Source organism: Morone saxatilis, unplaced genomic scaffold (genome assembly GCF_004916995.1).
Source record: "Morone saxatilis isolate NCDOM2014 unplaced genomic scaffold, NCSU_SB_2.0 Contig2, whole genome shotgun sequence".
Taxonomy (NCBI): domain Eukaryota; kingdom Metazoa; phylum Chordata; class Actinopteri; family Moronidae; genus Morone; species Morone saxatilis.
Genome location: NW_023339762.1, coordinates 11,104,379 through 11,111,135, shown reverse-complemented (window position 1 = coordinate 11,111,135; position 6,757 = coordinate 11,104,379). Strand labels below are relative to the sequence as shown.

At 42.3% G+C, this 6,757-nt stretch overlaps 1 protein-coding gene across 1 annotated transcript in view; it reads left to right on the top strand.

Annotated features, from left to right (window-relative positions):
* The window catches only part of shisal1b (shisa like 1b), a gene marked incomplete at its 5' end in the record, with an annotated part of 38,341 nt that continues 31,584 nt past the window's right edge, over positions 1-6,757 (top strand). The window contains 1 exon segment of the mRNA XM_035665869.1: positions 1-292.

Here is a 6,757-nt window from a genome sequence, read left to right as displayed (position 1 = left end):
CACACACACACACACTCAGTCGCCGTGCTCTGACGGATGGGGATACACTGCCAAGGAGGACTTAGGGGCGAGAAGAGTGTGTTTCTTTTCTTCTCTGGTGTGTTTTCTTTCTCTTCCGCCTGGCTTTCCTCATGAGCTGTTAATTCCAGCCCCGATCCCGAGGATGAGGAGGATCTATTGGTGAGGAAGACGCAACAAAGGAAGAAGAGGAAACAAGGAGCAACAGGGTGGTAAATTCTGCAACCGGGAGTGAGCGAAAAAGAGCTTTTCTTTTTCTACATGCTTGAGCAAGGTTAGTGTGGAAAGCTGCTTATGGTTACAACAAACACTGTCTGCTGTTATTGTTTTACCGTTTGTTCTGTACTTTGTTATCTCTTATTAGACATTTCCTATTCAGAGCATTTGATATTCATGTGCTTTCCATCCTCAGCGTCTATTAAAAGCTTAAATTAAAAAGGTCCTCACGGAGCAGTTTTTCCTCTCAAAAATAAAAGTCCCTTAGTTGCATTTTAGTGATATGAGTTTTTCATACAGTGAGCCTCCAAGGTTGGTTACTGAAGTTTCACTCTACGTCAACACAACTGTGTAATTTCCCAAAGGCACACAGGTGGAGTCTCCTTTGGTGAGGTAGCAGTGAGTGCGCTGCAGGAAAAGGCGAGGACAGCTCGCTCTCATCGGGCGCTCCTCAGCCTCAGCCACTTTACCCAGGAGGCAATTAAGCGAGATTGGCAGCCGATGCTGCCGGTAACTTGGAAACAGGGGTGTGGGAGACGAATAGCGGTACATGATAGGATTTAGGGGAGAGGGGAACAGAGGTGGAAGGAGATTCCCTTTGTTCATTGACACAAAAGCCCGCTCCTCTGTGAAAAACGCTGCTCTCGCCTGCGTGTCTGTGTGAAAACCAACCCAGGGGCAGCACTTGTGAGCTTTTATGATTTTTGCATGACAGTGAACATTGTTGGAAGTGTCTGTAGTGCGAGCGCATGTGCATATAAAATGTGTTTGTGTGTTCTGTGCGTGACTGTATGTGTGTTCATGCATGCACGAGGATAATAATATGTCTCTGGTGTGCACTGGAGGTAGTGAGTCTCCTAGGTGAGCCCTCACATTTAATCACCAGAAGTGGAAGCAATCATTCACACTTTAAACTAGTCAGACAATGGGAGGAGAGGAAAAATTATTAAAAACATCATAGCTCCGTTTGAAAGGTTGTGATACCTGGATGAACCGTTGTGTGATTTCTGTGACGAATGGATGAGCAGTTGTGTAATTTTACGCAACAAATGAGCTCCCTGAGGACTCTGCCTTGGTTTTAGGCTGTATTTATTTACTGTATGTGATCAGAGAAACCAATAAAGACCTATTCGGCTCACTATTTGCCCCAAGGGCTTTCTCGCAGCCATTGTTCAGTGTGAATAAGGTACGTGTGCCTGAAGACGCTGAGGTTGGCCTCTGGGTCCTGGTAACAAAAGCCTCTGACGCAGGCTAATGAACAGTGAAGTTTTTTAAAGATTTGCTGTGGAATTTGATTAAAAATGTATTTAAATGAAAGGAGAGTATCGTGTTCCCAGTGTAAACACAGGTGGAGGCACATAGGGCAATTACTCTGAACTGTGTGTGTTTTGACACAAAATGAGAGATATTGCATAAGCCTAAGCCTTGCCTCCATTCATTTGAGTCACAGCGAAGTGTTGGTCTACATTCAGCAGGATGTGTTTACACAAAAACCTCTAAAGGGAAGAATTTGGTTTTTAAAAGGGTCATTCAGATTTGGGCAGTGACTGCCCTCGCATTGTGTTTAGTCTGGACTGTTTTTGTCACATGATCCTCACCTCTACAGGAGTGACCGAACATAAGTAAGGTCAGGACAGCTGGGTCTGGCCATCAGTCATCAGCAGAGGACTGTTTCCTTGTGTCACCTTGTCTCAGGCACGCACACACACACACACACACACACACTGACACACACTCACACTCACAGCCACAGTACTGCCTCGCAGGGAAGGTTATTGTGAGTCCATCAGTGGCTCACTGACTTTCCCTACTAGGAGGAGTCATTGACATTGAGAGGGTATTAATGTTCGCTTGGTGCACACATTAACTCGCACGTACAGTATACAGACTCACACACCCCCACCAGGCATATGCACACAGACACTCACACACACACACTCACACTCACACCAGGGGAGGCGGAGAAGGGAGAGGCGTCGTGACCGGTGGCTTGGCAGAGGCCCTCAAGGTGAACATTTTAAGTGAGGAGCATTTCAAATTCACAACAGATGATCAAACTGGTGTTGAAACTGCAGAGTAGCTGGCGGCACCAGATGCAGACAATCTTTTGGCAGAAAAGGAGTTTTTGGTGCCTGAATCTCAAACATAAAAGTCGAAGGAGCGGAGCTGAAATTAATAAAACTGCGCTATCATCATCTCACGGATGGTGGTTCTTATCACAGTCCAGATGAGGCAAGAAAACTCTCGGCTATACCGAGCGGCATTTTCTGGTCGACTATCATCACTGCACACCTAATCCAGCTGTATATCTAGACGTATCAGAGCGCAGACAGAGCATCTTATTTTGGAGCGAGCACAAACTGAAACTGTGTTTCATGGTGAGATTGAAGTGTGTCCGCATTTTATCACACACAAACAGAAGACCTTTTTTTGATGGGAATTGAACATTTTGTCAGCCAAGTAAGCCGTATATTCCCAAATGTCTCCAATATGAAAGACTGAGTAATACACCAACAGAAAATAATTACCTTCTATACCATTATACTAAATCTGTATGAGCCATACAGCAGAACTGAAAACTACGCAACAGTTTCACTAAGCATCTAATATTTTTAACTCAGTAATAACTCTTATATAAACATCTTTTGCCTCCCACGCACTGAAATCTAAAACAGATACACAGATTCTGAATTTGCACAGAAAAAAATAAATAAAAAAAAGTGCTATAAGACACGAGAGGGTCAGCATCACAGCAGAGGAGACAGGCTGAAAGGGAATGGTCCTGTTTTTTCCACACCGCGTTTGTTTGAGTCAGAGCCCCGTCAGTTTGAGTGCCGCCCCCCCCTCCCTATAACACTTTGCTAAGCTTGTTTGCTCTAGACTTTGTCTGCTGTTCTGACCTGCAGTTAGTTTGTGTAATGCTTTTCTCATCAAAGAGCAGCTGAAAACCACGTCGGCACCTGTTTGACCTTCATCAGTAAAATGACAATGTTACAATCAACAGGTGGACGGGGCCACATGAACCCAGCTGAAGGGAGCACAGCCTCACGTACAAGCCACAAACATTCTTTTTTTAAAGTGAGCGCTATATGAAAAAAGTTAATGTTAGAGCTGCAACGATCATTATTTATGAACCTGTAAATTACTTTGCCATTAAACAATCAATTGTTTGACCGAAAATAATGACAAATTTCTTATCAAGGTTATCTAGATTGCTTTTTAGAAGCAGGAACAATTTATTTTTGCTCAATAAATAGTTAGGAAATACATTTCCTGTCAATCGTTTAACTGATGAATCGATACGCACCAATTATCATATGACATTTAGTTGGGATGAATGTTACACATTCATCTGTAAGTTCTTCTGTTTATGCCTGCTTCTCTGCTAACAATGTAAGAATGTGACTAATGATGTTACCATGGATTGAACACAAAGATTTTCCTTCATTAGGAGTAAAGACAAAGCGTTCTGACTGCAGGCCGACCACACCATAGTTAAACTCTAACCTCACACCACCTGGCAGGTGGACTACAAGGTCTCGGTTTGGACCTGAGTTCTGAAAAATGTTCACTGTAGGAAATCTCTGCATGAATAGCTCCAGTGTTCAGTATAAAAACTGCCATTGTGAAATATTGTCCTCCTTTCATGTGGATTGCTGGTCCAACACAATTCAAAAATCTGCTACAAACCTAAAGTGCAGCACTGATATGCCTCTGTTTGCACATCAGAACCGAACAACAGCTTTTATCTGACTTTCTCAGTGCTCATTCCACATTTACCCCCCATGAAAAATCATATTGAATCGTTTCCAACTGAGAGTGTAACTCATTAATAACACCAACAGCAGCAATGGCAGACAAATAATTACATTCTCCAACCCAAAATAAACAGCAGCATGTAGTCTCTCAGTGTGCGCAGAAGTGTCTTGTTTTCTGATCTGCGGTGCAGAAAAACTGCATTCATTTCCATTTGGTTTGTCTCTCATCGTGATATCTTTCTCCCGAGGGTTCACACCGAGTTCCCCTGCCCTTGGGCCTGGCTCCCTGCATGTGTGCGGCTGACAGTGTGTGTGTTTTTTAATGTGTACTTTAATTTGTGTTTGTGTGCTTGTTAGAAAGAGGCAGAGTTATAAAGAGAGCAAGAGTGTGTACAGTATGTAAATGTGTGGCTAAGAATATAAGAGTGTGTGCGCTTGTGTGTGTGTGTGTGTGTATGTCTATAGTATGTGTATGAGTGTGAGCAAGCGAGGAAGAGCGAAATAGAAAGAGGGAGGCTGACAGAAGCAGGTTCCTTGATGAGGCGTTGACAGTTGCCTTTGATGCCGGCTTCCCCTCCGTATCAGATTCCACCGAACAGATGATAATCTAGCCTGTAGAGCGAATCACACACACACACACGCACACACTGTCTCTATTCATCAGCTGTAAGCGCTCGCTCTCCCTCCATGTGGCCCCCGTATACTTCAGTGCTGTAACCATTAGATGCCAGAGGCAGAAAGCCAGTTAGCACTTTGTCCCATTATACTGTCAATGCTAATATCAGTAGCCAGCTCCACGTGGTAACTCCATGCATCCCGACCCTTTGGGCGTACTGTAACACGTCTGTTCTCAACAACCACACAAGTCAAAACACAAACACAGCGGCACAGTCTGCTTATTTGCAGCTGATAAAACAGCCCATTAAATGTTTTCATTATATCTAAATTTCAATATGTCAGGGAGCTTTTGTTTTTGCCCTCCTCCTCCTCCTCAGTATGTGTATGTACATCGCTTTGAGCTTTGTTGCTGTGTTGTTTTCAGGGGAGGGTGGTAAGGGGTTTTATTGGTGTCAGGAACACATTTCCTTGCGCAGCTACTGAAATGAGAGGCTGAAGGAATAATCAAATAACGAACAAGCTGTTGAAATTCAGCACAGGTTCACCCAGTGGCTGTTTTGAATATTAATGCACTGTTTGCTTTGTGTGTGCGTGTGAAGAAAAATTACATCGATTCAGACTCCTTTGAGGTTCTTGTAGAATTGACCCAGCTGAAAGAGTTAAATCACGCATGAATGATTATTCACGAGAAGAAGAAAAAAAATGATTACCTTGAAATCAGAGGGTGGACAAATATTTACAATAGTAGGCGCATTATGAAAATGACTGTCTATGCTTGTTGTTCATTCCCCCGTGTAAATAACTAGATCTGTGTATTGTACTCTTTTCAATGTAATCACTTCTCCAAAACCTTAATTGAGAGAGGAAGGTCAGAGGTCTTTTCTGGACGGTGATTTTGAACGAGAGAAAATACTCGGAGCATAACCATTATATTGACATATTGACATTTAAATCTTTACGTATGACCCCACCGTTCTCATTGACCTCACTCAATTTACATTACCAGTGTCTGACCTCTGACCAGAGCAGCTATTCCACGAGGCCTCCTCTTTGACTTGCGTTTAACCTCCAGTTAACTCGTTCCACCGCATCACCTCATAGATCAGTGTTGTATGTGTGCAGTAATGATTGGACACTTGTAATCATCAACATCATGCTTGTTTTTTTCGGCCTATTTAGATATACAAATGGTAAAATACTGTTAGTAAAACATAAGAAATAAGTAAAAACACTTAAGTGCCATTGCCAAGAGTGCAGAATGACTTATTTGAAGTGTAAAATATGATATATTATATTGCTTGATTATAATACTGACTCATTAACATGTAAGAACAACATTAACAAGTTGAGGTGCTATACTGGTAACCAATAGTACCACTTATTAGTCTCACCTATAGCAATGTATCCTATTTAATGAGCTGATCATGTGTTTTAAAAGGTAAAATGGTATAGCTGTCAAATTAATGCAGTGGAGTAAAAATTTCCAACCAATTTGTGGTGGAATAGAAGTATATTAATATATAGTATAGAAGAAGATAATGGAAATACTCAACAAGTACCTCAAAATTGATGGAAGTAAAGTACTGTAGTAAATAGTTATATTGTACCACTGGAGTTAACTTTAAGATAAGAGAAGCTCTGTGTGTCTTTATACAAAGTATATGAGTTGTTTTTCTCACAGTTTCAGCTTTTTTGCCTGCACAAACAAACCGATTTAGATTTAATCTGTTGTATAACTTCTGGTTTAGAGAGTCTTACAGAAGGTATCAGGTGGTTCAACTCACAAGTATAATGTGTATGCAGTACTGTGTGTGTTGCTTCCAAATCACCAACAACTTTCATACAAGACCATATGTCTGACTGACCTCCCCTACTGAGGTGTTGTGAGAAGAGACCAGATGTGAGTGACAGCAGAGATGTACGGGGAGTGGACGAAGGGTTAAACATGTCAGACACTGGCTGCTGATTGCAGAGCTGGAGGTGTCGCAGAGCCTCTGTCACTTTGGCTCAGCCTTGCAACGTAGCTCAAAAGCTTTTATCACCAGATAAAATGAGCATGTTGAGGTAACCGCTTAAATGCATCTACAGTGTCAACAAGAAGTGGCAAGTGAGCTGGGCACGCAACCTGTGGATTAGCATTTAAAAAG